Below are 19,383 nucleotides of genomic sequence, written 5' to 3' on the forward strand. Positions count from 1 at the left end.
GGAATTAAACCCGGGTCCCTGGCACGGTGAAACAGCAGTGCTAAGCACTGTGCTACTCCCAGAGACTAACCACTCAGGTATTTAAAAGCTTTGAATAGCTTTTATAAATGGGAGTATGTTTTGCTGTTATGTATGTAGGAGCGAGAGCTGTGTAAGATTGTTAGCATCTTGAGTTTAATCATCACATGACATCTGAGATCTGCCCACGGTGGATACTGCATAACTGGCTATGGAGGAAATGAGGGGCCATGGCAGGTGAGGTGAGGTGCATGAATTCAGGAGGGAAAGCAGGGAGGTTGGAATGGGAGGGTGTGAAGGGTGAGGGCTGGAGGGTCTAACAACTTATAGGACAATTGGGACAAAGTTGTCCAGCCCAGTTGCTACCTATTCTCAAGTTCCAGGATCAAAAGGACCAACTCTATCCCCCATCCCTGCTTCCCACCGAAATCTTATGTCACACGGTAATTTTTACTAAGATGGTCCCACAAGTCTGAAAATTTCCTGACTCGAGCTACCTGCCTCTAACTAAACTATTAACCTGACCCTACACTGGAAGGAAACGAAAGCTGGGTTGGGGGACACTGTCAGGCATTATATTAATTTAGTTCCAGGAAACTATTCTTAAATGGGATAATATGCAATTATCAAAATGGAGAAATTTGATGTGTGTTAAGTAGTCATACCATTAGCATAGGCTGGCTTCCGGGCTGCATTTAACACTATGATCATGGACTGGACCTTACCTGGAATGCTGTTTAGTTGAAGTAGGAATAATAACAATTCTCACCATTTGCAGCAGAGGATGGTCTGGAATTCAACCTGAATTAATTTCTAATAGGTCAGCTGCAAATTCATTGCTGTACTTCTTTGGTGCCTTTAAGTAGGTCAGCTCGCTGTTCTTTGGTTACATTATTTATTAATGTAAAGGATTAAAGGTTGTGCTCAAAGGACAAATATGGAAACAAACTACTTTTAGCTCCCAAGGATTTAACACTGACATTAACGATCACTATTAAGTTGCCATTTGTTTCAACAATGCAAAACAGTGGGAAAAGGATAAGGAAACCAACCATCTACAAACAGGGGAAAAAAGTCAAACATTTGTGCAACTTTCAAATCAGTAACTGGCACTAAACATAAATCACTAGACAACTTCCAAAATAGCTACCTCACTGTTACCAATGAAAGAAATTTAAATTCAGAACACATCCAAAACATCCTAATTAAGGACACATTGCACAGCTGGGGAAAATGTTATCATTCTTCAGCTGAAGAAATGCTCATAGTAAATACCATCATTACTATTTGGGCCAATGATGTGAATGAAAATGCTGTAGTGTATTTCTGATATCGAAACACAACTCTCCTACTATTCACAAAATGAATCCATTGTCATGCAACTGCCTTTTGTAGTTTACAAAGTTTTATTTTTAGATTTCCAGTATTTGCTGTATTTTGCTTTTCATTTGATAATGAACAAACCTTGGTTTCCCATGCCTTGCTGATGCCACGATACATTAAAAAAAATCCATCTCCATAGCCCCAGGTTTAACTCTGTGAAAACATTATGCTTTAGTCTGAACAGCTATTCATTCCCTGGGACAATCTCCAATGGCTGGAAGCCAGAACAACAACAATGCAATATTAGGTGATCCATTTGGAACACCTGAACATATGGGTACTATTTGTTCCTGGGCAAGTATTCACATGCATATAGATAAACACATATCCAGCCAGCACCTTCGCGTTAGAAGGAAAATACATTTCAACCTATCCTCGTGTAACAATGTCTTTGTAACACAATAAGACGACATTCTAACACTCCCGTTTATACTCAACCATTGCATGATGGAATTCTTCATTAGGATGGAAAAGAAAAAGTCCATTCTGAAACTAGGCTCCTAAATCTAAACAATGGAAAGTATGAACATATGAGGCGTGAGCTGGCTAAGATAAATTGGGAACTTCATTATAAAGGCTTGATGTTGGATAGATAATGGCTAATATTTAAGGAACAAATGTGTACATTGCAACAGTTATACATTCCTTTCTAGCACAAGGACACAACAAGAAACTTGGCCCAACCATGGCTAACAAAATAAATTAAGGATACCCCTAGATCCAAAGAGGAGTCAATTATGTGGTTTATTTAGACGTTCAGAAGGCTTTCAACAAAGTCTCACATAACAGAAGACGATGTAAAATAAAACACATGGGATTGCAGATAATGTCTTAAGATGGATAGAAACTATAGCGTATGAGAGTAAACTTGCAAATAACATAAAAGTGGACTGTAAAGCTTTAAATGTAAAAAAAATTAGTGAAGACAAATGTAGATCCTTACAGCCCAAAACAGGGGAACTTATAATAGAGAATAAAGAAATGGGGGTGCAAATGGACAACAGAGGACAACAGAAATAACTTCCCAGAAATGATAGAGAACCAAGGGTCCACTGGGGAAGAGGAACGAGAGGAAATTAGCACTACTGAAAAAATACTGGAGAAATTAAAGGGACTGAAAGCCAATAAATCCGCAGGGCTTGATAATCAACATTCCCAGGTTCAGCCTGGAGAGATTGAATAGGTTCAGGCTGTTTACCTTGGAACAGAGGAGGCTAAAGAGGACCTGAGGTGAACCAAATTATGAGGGGCCTAGACAGAGTAGGTAGGAAAGACTTGTTTCCCCTGGCTGAGGGGTCAATTACCGGGTGGCATAGATTTAAGATGATTGGTAGAAAAATTAGAGAGGATATGAAGAAAAACATGCTCACCTAGAGGATGGTGGGCTTCTGGAATTCACTGCTTATGTTAGTGATTGAGGCTGAAACACTCAACTTACTTAAAAGATACCTGAATGTGTATGTGAAGTGTTGCAACCTGGAAGGTTATGGGCTAGGAGCCAGGCAGCGAGATTAAAATGAGGGGCTATCTTTTTTTCTCTTTTTTGGCTGGTGTAGACACGATGGGCTGAATGGCCTTCTTCTGCACCTTTCCATGGTTCTACAAATTGTACGTTAACCAGTTTTTTGCAATTTACTTTTATAAATACGATTTGTTTCACAATAAATTATTACCGTGAATTTATTGAACGAAGTCTGGTAAGCCTCTTTTATTCTGAGTCAAGCAATGGTGAAAGTGAGTGAATTTTGGTAAGTGAATTGAACATTTAGAACATAGAACATTCCAGCGTAGTACAGGCCGTTCGGCCCTCAGTGTTGCGCCGACGAGTGGAACCAATCTAATGACCCTCTAACCTAAACTATTCCAATATTATCCATATACCTATCCAATGACCATTTGAATACCCTTAAAGTTGGCGAGTCCACAACAGCTGCAGGCAGGGCATTCCACACCCTTACGACCCTCTGAGTAAAGACCCTACCTCTGATATCCGTCCTATAATTACCACCCCTTAATTTAAAGCTATGTCCCCTCATGTTAACCATCACCATCCGAGGAAAAAGGCTCTCACTGTCCACCCTATCTAACCCTCTGATCATCTCGTGCGCCTCAATTAATTCACCTCTTAACCTTCTTCTCTCTAACGAAAAGAACCTCAAGTCCCTCAGCCTTTCCTCGTAAGACCATTTATACTTACGGTGTGACCTGTGGAGTAGTGGGGCTGGAGAAACTCCTCCTGACCCAGTGTAACAACATATTCAATACAGGAGGTGGGGAGAGAAATAAATTGGTGAAATCTAAACAGGAAAAACGACCACAAGCAGCACCATTGTGTCTTCCTGCAAGTCACAGCTCTTTCTGCAGCCACTTGGCACCACACAATGAAACATGACTGCCACAGGGAGACTGCAGATCGGCAGACAAAATATGGTTCAGGTCCACAATGTAATCTGATTATTACAGTATGAAAACAATCAATTAAATCTAGTTCATGATCTCTGAACTCTCCAAAAATCGAAGTGTATATATATATATATTTAATTGTTTAAGTTGATGAATCTTAGAGTGGTGCAACAACTGCAAAGGAAGCATTGTTTTAAATTATTTACGCTTAATATTCCATATATTTAGACGGGTTGGATAAATCAGGACTCTGTCGAACTGTGCAGGAGGAAATTGCCGTCACCCTGCTTTCTAATTTCCACGGTAATGATGCACAGCAACAGTCTAAATAAATCCATAAAACATAAAAATCTATTCTCCAACTCTTACCATCTCACTCTGCAGTGCAAGGTATCTGAAGGAGGCTTGTGCCCAGGGAACCAGCAGGAGTCAATTCCTTCAGGAAGACAGGAAGGAAAGATGAGTAAAGGTTTGCCAAAAAAAAAAGTGAATGCAGATTCAAGTTTCCCCCTGAACCACTGGCTAGCTCCAACATTGCAAACTGACAGCTCTGTCAGTTCAACCAGCAAGAGCTGGGGACTGCCTCCAGCCATCTGGAGTCTGGGAAGCCCGGACACAGCCAATCACATGTCTCGTGCAAGACAGAATTGACAGATTGGATACAGATTTGGAAGTGAACCATAAAAGGCTCAGCTTCCACATGGGAAAAGAATTCTGTGCAATGGAAAAAATACTGCGTCTTTGCACAACAGAAAGCTTAAAAGAAAATCAACTGCAGATCGTTCAAAACATGCAAATTTAAACACTGCTCTTTTGGATAATTCAGGAAGCTTCTTTTTGGTCTGTGTTATTTTCAGATTTCTCCAACCTACAGGAATATGCAGGGCTACAGCAGGAATTATGTCGGACTCTTCATACAGGTGAATCAAGTGTTTCCCATTCATACACCAGTACCAACACAACTGAAGTGGCAATGTGAATGCTGATTATCACCATTTGCAATCTTTGATCTAACTGTGCATTATCATGGGTCTTCATTTTAACTCCCTCCGCCAGTCAGTAAAGCTTAGCTAAGCAATTTAAACAAAGTGGAGAATTAACTCACTCCTTCACCAGCCAAGAATCATAGAATCCCTACAGCGCGGAAGGAAGCCACTCAGCCCATCGAGTCTGCACCAACTCTGATCTGACAGATTGAATTGCAGCCCAGAGAGACACCAGGAGCCCGTGGATACCTCTTCAAATATACAGCTCACACTCCAATTATCTCATTGCTCCATCTGTGATTTTACCCAGTGTTGAGCAGGGAGAAATAGTGGTGTCTTCACTAGGTCAAACCTGCCAGGAATGGAACCAGTGCCAGAAGAGGCTCAATAAGAAAATTAAAAAATAAATTCTTACAGGTAACTCTGGGCCCACCACTTCAAGATTCTGATCCCTCAGCCTGACTTGTCTAACACACCCATCCTTCCCCGCCCACCTCTCCATGCCTATCCACTTACCATCCGATTCCCAGCCTGCACAATATTAACAGCTGTTTTTGCAAGGGGCCCCAATATTTACAGATAGGTGGAGAGGGTGGGGTTGAGGCCAAAGGACACCAAATGCCTTGGGACACACAGGCTTTGTAAATATTAACAGCAGAACCTGATGGACAGGCTAACAAGCAGAAGGCCACAATTGGTAACCCTTGGGAACTGATGCCAGCAATGAAGGGGGCTAAGTTTGGCTGAAGACTTCTTTGAGAATCTACAATGCTAAAAGGGCACTTACTACATGGAGACAACACTCCTATCTGTGTTTTATCTCCATCTTCCACATCCCCTGGGAAACGCATACAGCAGTACTGAATTTTAAATCAGGCTCTTATTTGTATCGTAGAAGCCTGGTTTAAATATGGTAATTAATATCCTGTTTCTCCACTGCAGGATACACACCATGATATCTACCATCACCTTGATATCTACTGACACTAGAAAGTTGGTCAGTGCGTGTGTGAAAAATTGCAATTGTATTCCCCACATTTCAATCTTTAACCACCCCTGATCAAGCTGATACTACAACGTTCTCCAAGCAGAAGATGAAATAGCAATTACTTTTTAAGTCTTCAATACTTGATAAAACATTTGGAAGTTTCCCAGTTATTTCCATCACCCCTGGTGCTTCTTTCTGATCACGAAAATAAAGGCAGCCAGCATGAGGATGACTCCCTGAATTCTTGCCGCCCCGGGAGAATTTCCCACGGGCCGGCTGAGAACAAAGTTGGGAGTTCATGCACAAAGGCAGGCAGCCAATTAAACACAATTATGGCCTTTCTGAGGGGTTATTTCCCAAAGCAAACAGTAGTATCCTGATGTCAGAGCAACCCCATCCCAGCAACACAACCTCCACCACTGTGGACGGAGCCAAGGACTGTACACAGTCTTTGGAATAGGACTCTTGATAGGACGCTTGCAGCCCACCACTGTGTATTAAATGGCTACATCAGGAAGCCTGCAAGCTTCACACGGGCACAGGAGTGGCCACAAGCAGCTTTTAGATAATGGCAGCACGGTGGCACAGTGGTTAGCACTGCTGCCTCACAGTGCCAGGGACCCAGGTACCTACACAGAGTCTGCACCTTCTCCCTGTATCTGCATGGGTTTCCTTTAGGTGCTCCAGTTTTGTCCCACAGTCTGAAAGACGTGCTAGTTAGATGAATTGGCCATGCTAAATTCTCCCTCAGTGGACCTGAACAGATATCAGAGTTTGGTGCCTGGGGGATTTTCACAGTAACTTCATCGCAGTGTTAATGTAAGCTTACTTGTAACACTTATAAACTTTTAATCTTGAATAGGTTCTTCCTCCACTGAGGACCTTACTGTGCTGTGCATTGTTATTTTTCAGCTAAAGGGGACCTTGCTGAGCGCTAACACTTTGTGACACCCTTTTAGGTCTCCACCTTTTCCAATAGCACTCAACACTCTTATTGGAGCTGCTGGTTGGACATTGCTCTAGGCTTTCTACGGAGTATCAGTACTTCCCTGCTCCATGTGCCCAAAGCTAGTGGCGTTTGCTACCAAATAAATCTGTTGGATTTTTTTTTTACACAGAGGGCGCTGGGGGTCTGGAATGTGCTGCTAAGTAGGGTGTGGAGGCGGACGCACTGGCATCGTTTAGGAATTACCTGGATAGTCACATGAACAGACTGGGAATGGAGGGATACAAACGAATGGTCCAGTTGGACCAATGAGTGGCACAGGTTTGGAGGGCTGAAGGGCCTGTTTCCTGTGCTGTACTGTCTTGTTCTTTGTAACCTGGTGTTGAGAGACTTCTTACTGTGTTTACCCTTCTTAACTGAACAGAGCTCCCAGAAGTGGCTTTTCGTTTGTTGTTTCTGGCAAGATCGCGACTGACCTCCTGCCACAGCCACTTCCAGTTACTCATCTGAAACTGAGGATAATATCAAGGTCAAACCCGTAACATTACGTTCAAATCCAGTTCATGGTCTGGAATTTGAGTCGACCCTTGGTCACAGTGTTTGATCAGAGTGAAGGTGTAAAGATTAGAGGTGATAGTGATCAGTCTGGAGCCCCTGGGGTCAGCGCTAGCAGAAGATGGAAGTATAGAAATGGAAACTAAGCAACAGATTAACATCCGGTGGGACAACTGGAAGAAATGCAGCGGAATGCCATGAGATAAAAAAGTATCGCTGAAACTGAAAGGAAGAATCTACAGTTTCTAACTACTAGCACTGTTACATAGTGAACAAAGCTGGGCAACATCGAAACGAGCTGAACAACTGGAGACTGACGAGATGCTGTGATAGACTTGTGGAATAATGGGAAAGGACAAAATCAGAAACCAGCACAGCAATGAGGATTCTGGCAAAAGCATTGAAGAAAGTAGCCAAGAGGAGACTGAAACAGTATGGTCACCTGTGGCAGAGCGATAGGGGAAATGCGGTAACACGAGTGATAGGAACAGGGGTGAGCTATTCAGCCCATTGAGCCTGCTCCACCATTTCATATAATTGTGGCTGATCAGACACTTCAATGCTCTTCATACCTATTATCCCCACTTTACCTAATTGTTAGTCAGGAATCTATCAATCTCTGCTTTAAACAGACTCAATGACTGAGCTTCCACAGCCCAGAGAATTCCAAGATTCACAACTGTTTGTATGAAGAAGTTTCTCCTCATTTTGGTCCTAAGTGGCATCCCCCTTATTTTGAAATTGTGGCCACCGACTCGAGACTCCCCAACCAACAGGAACATCTCACCTATCCTGTGTATTCCTTTAAGTATGTTGTAGGTTTCAATGAGATCATCCCTCATTCTTCGAATCTCTAGAGGATACAGCTCAGTTTGCCCATTCTCTCTTTGTGAGACACTACCACTGTCTCTGGAACAAGTCTGGTGAATCTCCATTCCCTCTGCCTGTGGCTTTAATATTCTTTGTGCGGTAAGGGAATGAAAATTGCTTACAGTATTCCAAGTGCAATCTAACCAAACTCCTATACAATTAAAACAAGACTTCAGTAATCCTGTACTCAAACCCTCTTCTATGAAGGTTAACATTCCATTAGCCTTCCTAATAGCTTGCCGCATCGATATGCTAGACTTCAATGAATTTGGACAAGAACACTCAGGTTCCTTTGTACATCCAGACTTTCTAATTTCTTACCATTAAGGAAATACTCTGCAGATCTGCTCTTTCTGTCAAATGGATTAAACTCACATTTTTCCATGTTATGTTCTATTTACCATATTCTTGTCCACTCACTAAGTCGGTCCAAATCTTCTTGCAGCCACTTTACATCTCCCTCAGAACACACGTGACACCTGTTGGAGCTGACTACCATCGACACCACAAACTGCTGGCTCCAAGTGGGGAGGATCTCCAAGGTTCAACACCAACATCTCAAAATCATAGCTGAGACTATCAGGGGACCTAATACCAGATGAAAAGATGTGGTGGCAAGAGACTTAAATGCAGTAGGAAGAGATGGAGAAGGGTGGCCAGCATTGTAGCAATCCCAAATAAAATGGGAGAAGTCAAAACAAGAAGAATGTTGAATTTAACTCCGTATAGGTATATGGAATCATAGATTCCCTACAGCGCAGAAGGGAACAATTTGGCCCATCCAGTTTGCACCAATCATAATCCCACGCAACCCTTATTACCATTAACCCTTCATATTTACCCTGCTAATCCCTCTGACACTAGGGTTAATTTAGCATGGCCAATCAACCTAATCTGCACATCTTTGGACTGTAGGAGGAAACCAGAGCACACAGAGGAAACCCAGGAGAACGTGCAAACTCCACACAGTCAGTGACCCGAGGCCGGAACTGAAGCCGAGTTCACGGTGCTGACAGGCAGAAATACTAACCACCAAGCCGTAATGGTCACAGCAGCAAAATGCATCCTTCACATCACTGGCTTCACTGCAAGCTACTCCTTACTTTCTTCAAAAACAGGTTTGAGTGGATTCAGACTCAAAAATATGTTAGTTCTCTCTGAATTAACTACTTTTATTCCCCAACTTTAGGATTTAAATATTCAAGAATGCTGTTAAATCAACTTTCTTAAATCATTGTTGGACAGCAATTCATTTTTGTTTTACAACTTGCTTCATTGCAAGTTGCAAAAAAACACCAACGTGAGACTAACTGAATCTTATAGAATCACAAGGAAAGAAAGGAAATATATTGGATAATGTATTACACAATAAAATGAATAAAGCTTCTCACGTCTGCTATATAACCCAAACCACTGGACAAAAGAGGAAAGATGCACCAATTTATAAAACTGAGTATTTACCAACTCACTAAAGCAATGCCACAAGAATCTTGTTAGTTATTATTCTATAATTCTATCTCAAACTTTAATTAAAGACAAAATTTAATTGTCATTGTTTAAGTTTTGAACTGGGTGAAGGTAGAAAGTAAACATGTTCAGTCATGGGTCCAATCCGATATTAAATGATATGTTGAGTTAATCGTAGCATTTATTTGAATAAATCTCCATCATAGCACAGCGAGCATCGTTTATGAAACTTTCGCCCTAATTTTAAACAAAGCCAAACAAATTGCTTTTGACACCACCTCCTGCCCAAACGAACATGTCATTTACAAATGAGACCTGCATGAAGCTGCCACTTTTGAGAACAGCAATGCAGACCAAACATTTGGCCTTCTGTCCACATTGTGCCACGCATAAGCCAACCAGCACTGCAATTGGGTGGCAACCAACATCCTCCAGGACAAGGTTGTCCTACGAGGATGAGCACCTTGTTGTCAGGAAGCTTTGAAACCACAAAAATAGCCAATGACTACTTACAACCTTGACCATCAGGCTGCACCCAGATAAATGGAATAGGTGCAAAAAAAAAAGGAACATTCAAATTAAAAAATTGGTGTGTGGGGAAAGAATTAAAAAGCACATATTCACTTTAGGTTTGATTGAGAATGTACATTCATTTTGGTGTGCCTTTGTTGATAAATGTTAGTCACTCAGGAAAGATTGTGCTTGTCTGCTTATTTAATCACGTTATTGGGATTTGCAGGTCAAGGAAGCAGTGTTTTAGGGTGAGTAAATTGTTTGATTTGTTATTTACTCACAGACTGTGTCAATCGATAGTGGCAAATGGAGACTGTGTTAAACAGATAAGACTTCATTGTTAAGTTTGAATTGTGAGCCAGAGGATTATTCTAGCGACAATGTTCACCCATGTTCTATCCCCCATTCTTCTGCCTGCAATTCAGCGTGAAGTATATCACTCCCCGGTTACTGTTCTTACAACTCTTAGTGGGGAGCACAATCCATGCCAGCACAAGGAGTTTTACTGAAGAGAACTGATGATCTCTAATTAAAAGTATTTTCATGTTCAATTGATCAGAATGGTAAATGTTGAATTTATGGGCCTATAATAGTAGTGATATTAATATAGATTATAGATATATGTATATACACACACACACACACACACACACACACACACACAGAGAGGGGGAGATGGAGACCAAAACCATTGGCTTTACCCCCAAACCATTCATACATTCTTTGTAAACAAATTTGCATTAGAATCAAGCTCAACAATCTTTAATTCCCCAACCTCTGTTCTTGAGTATTCAACAGTTACCCATAAGTCACACATTCACTGAACGGTCTTCCTTCCATGACTCAGCTGGGAGCACATTCAATGGAATGAGAATGGTGTTGATTCAAGTCTCACTCCAGTCCCTTCAGCACAAAAATCTAGGCCAACTTTTGAACTGTCTTTCTGAGGAGAACACTGAGACCTTGTCTTCTCTCTCAGGTGGGTATGAAAGATCCTATGATACTTTTTCAAAAACCTGAGGAGATACTTCAAATATCTGGGCTAATATTTATCTTCCAAATTAATATTACAAAAACAGATTATATGGCCACCATCACACTGAAGTTTGTGGGACTTGTGCTTAAGCTGGCTGCCATGCTTTCTATATTACAACAAGAACTACACCTCTTGACATTATAACGTGTCTTAGGATATAAGATCACAGAGCGCTACATAAATACAAGTTTTTTCTTGAAAAACTAAGGTAGACAGCTACACCAAAAAATCTGGCAATGTGTGAAGGATACTTTGTAAATGACTACAGATTATCTGAACATTCAAAAGATATTGAAATATAGGTATGATTCTATAACTGGGTTAAGATTAGGACCCACATTAGGGGAAAATGCAACAGTAATATACCATCTGAAGTGACCTACACTTTTGGGAAGTCCAGTAACACAACAAACTGGTTGACTCGCAACAAGCTGAGGTTTGCTGTCAGCTGTATGAATTCTCCAGCTATCGTTAAAAAGAGATCAGTGACAAATGTATGCCCAGATGTTACACTGAGTGATATTAGACTGATCCCTCACAGCTGCTTGACATTATAGCATGAGAACTGAGCGCAGACATAACTTTCACAGCCAGAAGCTGAGATGGCTGGATAGATAATCACGCAAGTCTTCAAGTAATAACCAGAACAGTTCCCTTATTGTCAATTTTTGATTGCATCAACACACCCTTCTGTGGACTTTGTCATTGTGACAAAGGACAGTGTCAATACCCTTCACCCCACTATCCCCAACTACTACTATGTTCCTTTTCACCTTCTCTTTGCCTATGTCCTGCTGCATCACTGTACCGTGTGCAGTTTGCTCACCAACCTCACCCCCCTCATCCAGACTGGAAGCAAGAACCTCAAACCTGTTATGCAGATTGAGAGGCTGAGGCCTCCTCTCCCCACCCCCCTTCCTCCTCTCAGCAGCCCGCTCTTGTTCCTGACCCTTAGACTTAGCCAGTCTAGGGGGGGTGGATGTCATTTGCACCCCATTGACAATGGCACCCTCTCTCCCCCTGATGAGCCTCAGCGTCTGTAGCTCAGAGGCCAGCTCGTCTACCTTGAGCTGGAGCTCCTCCAGTAACCTGCACTTACTGCAGACGTGGTCACTGGGAGGACCCTGGGGTCCACCAGCTCCCACATCGTCTGTTGTAGGTAAAATGTTAGAATCCGTCATCAAGGAGGAAACAGCGAGGCATCTTGAGGGGAATTGCTTGATAGAGCAGACGCAGCACGGTTTCGTTAAGGGGAAGTCGTGTCTGACAAATTTACTGGAGTTCTATGAGGATGTGTCTAGGGTGGTGGATAGAGGAGGGCCGGTGGATGTGGTCTTTCTTGATTTTCACAAGGCGTTTGACAAGGTACCTCACAAGAGGTTATTGCAGAAGGTCAGGGGGCATGGAGTTGGGGGTAGGGTGTTAGCGTGGATAGAGGACTGGTTGTCAAATAGGAGGCAGAGAGTGGGGGTCAACGGGTGCTATTCGGATTGGCGGTTGGTGACTAGTGGAGTGCCCCAGGGGTCAGTGCTGGGGCCTCAGCTATTCACCATTTATATAGATGATCTGGAGGAGGGAACCGAGTGTATGGTGTCGAAATTTGCTGATGACACCAAGACTGGTGGAACGGCAAATTGCGCGGAGGGTGTGGAGAGTCTTGCAGAAGGATCTAGATAGGCTGGGCGAATGGGCCAGGAAATGGCAAATGGAATTTAATGTTGGCAAGTGCGAGGTGGTCCACTTTGGTAGGAATAATGGTAGGAAGGATTATTACTTACGTGGAGAAAAATTGCAGCAGGCGACAGTGCAGAGGGACCTCGGGGTCCTTGTGCATGAGTCGCAAAAACCCAGCTTGCAGGTACAGCAGGTGATCAGGAAGGCTAATGGGATGCTGGCCTTCATAGCGAGGGGGATTGAATATAAAAGTAGGGAGGTCTTGCTGCAGCTGTACAGGGCATTGGTGAGACCGCAGCTGAAGTACTGTGTGCAGTTTTGGGCGCCGTACTTACACAAGGATATTTTGGCCTTGGAGGGAGTACAGAGGAGGTTTACTAGGCTGATGCCGGAGTTGAGGGGGTTGAGCTATGAGGCGAGGCTGAATAAACTAGGCTTGTACTCGTTAGAGTTTAGAAGAATGAGGGGAGATCTCATTGAGACGTATAAGATGATGAATGGGATGGATAGGATAGAGGTGGAGAGACTCTTCCCACTCAGAAAGGATAGTAGGACTAGAGGGCACAGCCTCAAGATAAAAGGGGGGCGGTTTAGAACGGAGTTGAGGAGGAACTTCTTCACTCAAAGGGTGGTGAATCTCTGGAATTCTCTGCCCGTTGAAGTGGTGGAGGCTGCCTCGCTAAATATTTTTAAGACGCGGGTTGATGGGTTTTTGATAAGAGAGGGGATTAAGGGTTATGGGGAGAGGGCGGGAATGTGGAACTGAGCCACGACAGATCAGCCATGATCTTATTGAATGGCGGGGCAGGCTCGAAGGGCTAGATGGCTGACTCCTGCTCCTAGTTCTTATGTTCTTATGTTCACACAGAGCACCTCACCAGGGTTTTCACATGAATTGTGTGGCTTGCAAACCTTTGGCGATGGCTCGTATTTTGTCCACCTTTCTCCACTGCATCCCCCCCCACCCCCCACACACATACACACAATGCTATTTCATATGCCTTTCCTTCATCTTTTACTGTTCTATAAAAAAAACTAAAGAAATGCCCACTTTAACGGCTACTCTCGATTACCTCACTCTCTCTCGCTGGGGGCAATGAGCCAATGACCCTACTGTTTTCACAGGCCCTCAGCAACCAGAGGCAAGTCCAGTTCAACATGTTGTCAAATTTCTTTTGATCTGCCTCTGATGTTTCTTTAAGTTTCTGAATCCAAAGTGAAGTGCTTCTGCTAGTCTTTGACTTGTGCACTGGGGGTGCAAGTCAGAGCTTCAGCGCCAATAATTCTCATGTAAGTCTGTGTAAGCGATCTCCGGCAGAATTGGCTCAGCTCTGAAGAAAACTGTGCTCCATTTCCAGAAGTAGGAGCTTAGGCCACCCCTATTCAGTGGAGAGGTATCGTCACCACAGTTCTGGATATTGCGCAGGATTCTTTTCAGGGCCAATGTCTTCTCAAAATTACCCACAGCTTGATTGAAGTTCAAACAACATACTGGATCTGATTAACACAGTCAAAAGAAAGATCTCCATACAACAGACACCGGAACCACACAGTTCAAGGATGGCATAAACCATACCGTTTTTGTGCCAGTCATATTTTCAGTTGTTCCCATGGAATTTGACAATATGAAGAAAGGAATGAGACAAATGAGTCCAAATAATCAAACTCAGATAGCAATTAATTTAATGACAGAACAATCATTTGAGAAAACACAAGCTGTTAGTACTCAGCCATGAAGATTTTTGTTTCAAAATTGCTCATGTTTCTTAATCAAATGTAAATTCACAATATTTGACTGAATGCTTGACTCAGATCCATTCCTAAGGCAAATTACATGACTGATTAATTCAGTAAACCTCCCATCAGCAGCTCGGCAGACAGCTCAACAGGAGTGAGATGTGAAGCAAATGTTTACGGACAGCTTTCAGTTTTCAACAAGCGTACTATTTTATGAATGACCTTGAATCAGAATCAAGCTTGCAATGAAACACAATGTGCCTCAGCACAGGGTTCCACTGATAGGGGGGCTTCATGCTGGCCACTGGCTATGGGGGCACCAATCAGAGCCTGGTAGTTCTGCAGAGGGTCCATTAGTCCTCTTGATTAGAGATGCATTTTACTCAATCCCCAGTTAAAACCCTGCAGCTTGGAAGCACTAGCAATAGGTGAAAGATATGGAATTTGCAACCTCCAGCGAGATTTCAGAAGAACAATTCCAGCAACCCCAGTGACAAAACGGTGCAGACGATCTATTGCCAATATTGTCCCTGGTTTCCATCCCCTGTCCAGCCTTCTCTGAGCTGTTCTGGCCAGCTCTCAGTCCATCCTGTCTCCCTGAGTCATAAAGACGGGATTTTGATTTGATTTATTATTGTCGCTTGCATTAGTATGCAGTGAAAAATATTATTTCTTGCACGCTACACAGACAAAGCATTTCGTACATAGGGAAGGAAAGGAGAGAGTGCAGAATGTAGTGTTACAAGTCATAGCTAGGGTGTTGAGAAAGATCAACTTAATGCGGGCTAGGTCCATTCAATAGTCTGATGGCAGCAGGGAAGAAGTTGTTTTTCAGACAGTTGGTACATGATCCCAGATTTTTGTATCTTTTTCCCGATTGAAGGAGATGGAAGAGAGTATGCCTAGGGTGCTTGGGGTACTTGATTATGGTGGCTCCTTTTCCCAATGCAGCGGGAAACGTAGACAGTGTCAATGGATGGGAGGCTGGTTTGAGCGACAGACTGGGCACCATTCACAACCCATTGTAGTTTCTTGTAGTCTTGGACAGAACAGGAGCAAGACCAAGCTGTGATACAACCAAAAAGAATGCATTCCACGGTGCGTAGCCATGAATGTCCAGCTCAGCCCAGCCTCAACTCCCAGCCCAGCACGGACGAGCATTAATAGAACAGCCTTGACGACTTCTTCACCAGAACAGGCAAGAAGAAGAACAAGAACGATGAACCAAACTGGCCAAGGCATGCCTCCCACCGGCTGGCCAAAACTGGGGTGTCAACTGAAGCCCTGTCCTTGCCCTGGCTCCAGACCCACCACCACCCACCGCCATCTCCTTCATGCCGGTAGCAACGGCTCCCTCTGAAGCTGTACCTATATCGGTCCCCAGAGTGGTAAAGAAAGTGAAGCAGGTGGGAAGAGTAAGTGTCAGGATCCCTAACAGGAGCGGGTCAGGAAGAAAGAAGAATGGAAGGAGTTTGACTTGAGCAAAAGGAAGTTGATCTCGAGCAGTTCATCGAACAGAGTCGGGGCTAGGTTGAAGCTGGACCCACACAGCCAGCCTGGGTCGATAACGCTGGGGAAGAGGGTGGCGCAGGAGGGACCAGGAGCCAGCTAAAGCTGCCCAGAAGCTGATCAGTGGTGTAAGAATCCATACCTTACAAATCAGTGGTGAAAGAGAGAAAGAAGATGATGTGAAGAATTAAAGAAGATAAAGGTGAGGATGGTGGGGATATCTTGTACAGAGAAGGAGACAAGACAGTCAGGCCCTGGAACAAGATTTACAGTGATGCAGTTTCCATTCCTACAAGCTTCTGCAAAGAAAGTGCAAATCAGAAACGATATCAACACGGAACAGATCTTTGAGATGGTGAAATACAAAACCAGAGCCAGAGAGAATGGTTCTAAAGGTCAGTCCGTTCAGCTAGAACTTGACAACCAGTTTGCTCTAGGGGACCAGTAATGATTGGTGGGCATTTTACAGACTGGTGCTCTGTATTCCATTCCAAGTAACGAATCTACAAGAAACCTATCCATCTTCATCCCAAAGTGCCGGAAAGATTTTAAACGTGGCTGCTTCTATCAACGAGCACTGATTTATAAAGGAAGAGGTGAGCAGGATACCAGTCACAGAGGACAAGGTCTAATGGTCTCCTTCATCCCACCAGCTAAGGCCTAATTTTCAATTTAATATCAACTTTATTCTGCGTTTTCCTCACCATATACTTTCTCGTGCTATTGATATCTAAACACCGAGCAGTGCCTAACGCTCTGTGAATACAAAGTGCTCAGATCCAATCATTCCAAATAATCTGTCTTCGCTCAACAAAATTCCTTTCTATAAAAAAACTCTTCAAAAAAATGAAGGTTCATACTACTATTGCTTTTGGAAAGAGTATTATTTAAAGTAGGAAACAATAGAATTCGAGTTTGGAGATTTCACATTATTAACACAATATAAGATGGATTTTAACTGTTGATGAAACCTTATATTGTAGCCTGGCTTGAGTTCACACACGACCGAGCGTCTACCAACACAATTGCTTTTTAGGAAGCATTTCAAACTACATGTTTACATTGTCACTGTTGGGATTCTATAACAGCTCCTCAAAGTGATAGTAACACTGGCATAAAAACAGGAAGTCCATTAAGTTTCCTGACCCCTTCACATTGCTATTTGGATGCACGGGTGGAGACAGTTTCCTGACCCTCACAGGGACAGGAGGAGGAAAAGTCTAAATTAAGATGAACCTTGTCATCTGATTTATTTCACTGTTTCTGCTCCAATTCCAGCCGATTTTAAGAACATAGAATGACTTTAAACTTTGCATCACATGTTAATATTATTAAATATACTATTAACTGGAGCCAGTAACTTCTCATTTCTAAACAAAAAAAATCACTCCCAGACTTTTAATGATTGATCACAGCTTAAACTTCGCAAACTAAAGACTATTCTTGTTAATTCAAAGTTAACTTCACTTTTCATTAATTATCTAGTATCTTGAAGTAATTGCATAAAATCGTACAAGAAGATTTCTTAGTGCCATTTTAATTCAAATTAACTAGTTATTTAGTGACCTACACTCCTATTTTCTTTAAAATCTTTTCTTTGAACCTATTTTCTGTCTTCTGAATTTGGCCACCCACATCTACGCTTTGCCAGAGTTAGAAAAGCAGGCCAGCACGATGACACAATGGTTCCTGCTCAGAAAGGACAGAAGGACTAGAGGGCACAGCCTCAGGATAAAGGGGGGGCAGTTTGGAACAGAGTTGAGGAGGAACTTCTTCACTCAAAGGGTGGTGAATCTCTGGAATTCTCTGCCCGTTGAAGTGGTGGAGGCTGCCTCGCTAAATATATTTAAGAGGCGGGTTGATGGGTTTTTGATAAGCGAGGGGATTAAGGGTTATGGGGAGAGGGCGGGAATGTGGAACTGAGCCACGACAGATCAGCCATGATCTTATTGAATGGCGGGGCAGGCTCGAGGGGCTAGATGGCCTACTCCTGCTCCTATTTCTTATGTTCTTATGTTCTTAGCACTGTTGCCTCAAAAGCACCAGGAACCCAGGTTCAAACCGTTCTCCCCATGTCTTGTGTAGGTTTTCTCCAGGTACTCCAGTTCCCACCCACAGTCCAAAGATGTGCAGGTTAGGTGGATTGGCCATGCTAATGAACCTAACCTGCCAACTTAGGTTAGGTGGATTAGGGGGCCTGGGTAAGTCGGTAGGTTTGGAGAGTCGGTGCAGAATTGATGAGCTGAATTACCCCTCTCTGCACTTTAGAATTCTATGGTTCTAGGACATCTGAACTCATTGATCTCTTCAGACATGATCCATGCTATGCTTTAATCATGTACAAGTACTTCTGAATAGTGCAGGAAATGGCCAACATCTAATCATTTTAGCATCGCTCACCAAACAACTGTGCCAAGATTGGAGAATTTTGACCTTCTGAAGAACAGGGTATAAATGTCAAACACTGGGACCTGCTTTATTATAGTTGTCTAGGCAAGAGTTTTACGATGTATTACAGACAAAATTGATTTTAACACAACTATTTGGGGAGAAATAATGCTTCAGTGGACAATGTAGCTTTCAGGTTTGAATCCAGGTCTTTTGCAAAAACACGGTGCCGTGAAATCCAATATTGAAGAACAGAAGCAGAAAAATCCAGATCTCATATTTCAGGAAAGTTGAACAGTCAACAGTGCATGAATTATTCAGTTATCGGTCCACTGCATTAAACATTACTGGCGCATTGTGTTAAACCTTTTTTTAAAATCCAAACCTTTCATTCAGCCTGACAAGGAATATCACGTACTAAGGCATTTTTTGAATAGCATGAAAAAAAGATGTTCTTCATCGTCCTACATGTGGTGTAGATTAAAAGTCGCACAATCAGTTTGAAGTGGGATAGGCATCAACACTATAATTTATTCTTAACATGCCAGAGAAACTTGCTCAAAACCCTCCAATTAATTTTCTCCATTAATTTTTTCTTCTCTTTCCGCTCCTGAAGATTTATTTAATGATAGTAAAACACATGCACTGGAAACACTGTCATACCATGTTTCATTCAACAGTCCGGACAGTGCCCAACGCTGCCAATCCGACGCACAGGGATAACAGGATGGTGATGCATTTGGCCCAGCTTTTCCTTTCCTGCGTAACAGCCAATTGTCACATCCACACATGCAGTTGAGATAATTCAGTTCAGCACAGATCAGGTAGGGTGTCCAAGATCTTTCTGATCCGCACAGATTCGTTCTGAAGAAGGGTCATATGGACTCAAAACTCTGGGGGTGATTTTCCA

General features: G+C 42.8%; 1 protein-coding gene across 6 annotated transcripts in view; it reads right to left on the bottom strand.

Annotated features, from left to right (window-relative positions):
- The window catches only part of LOC145349822 (microtubule-associated protein 2-like), a 251,261-nt gene that overhangs the window by 176,167 nt on the left and 55,711 nt on the right, over positions 1–19,383 (bottom strand). The window contains exon 3 of one of the 6 annotated variants that reach the window (XM_080198384.1): positions 4,174–4,240. The exons of the other annotated variants lie outside the window; for them this stretch is intronic. The gene's annotated coding sequence lies outside the window, so the exon portion shown is untranslated. The remainder of the gene's footprint in view (positions 1–4,173; positions 4,241–19,383) is intronic. 6 annotated transcript variants of the gene reach the window in all.

Source organism: Carcharhinus amblyrhynchos, chromosome 11, assembly GCF_965287045.1.
Source record: "Carcharhinus amblyrhynchos chromosome 11, sCarAmb.v2.hapA, whole genome shotgun sequence".
Classification (NCBI taxonomy): domain Eukaryota; kingdom Metazoa; phylum Chordata; class Chondrichthyes; order Carcharhiniformes; family Carcharhinidae; genus Carcharhinus; species Carcharhinus amblyrhynchos.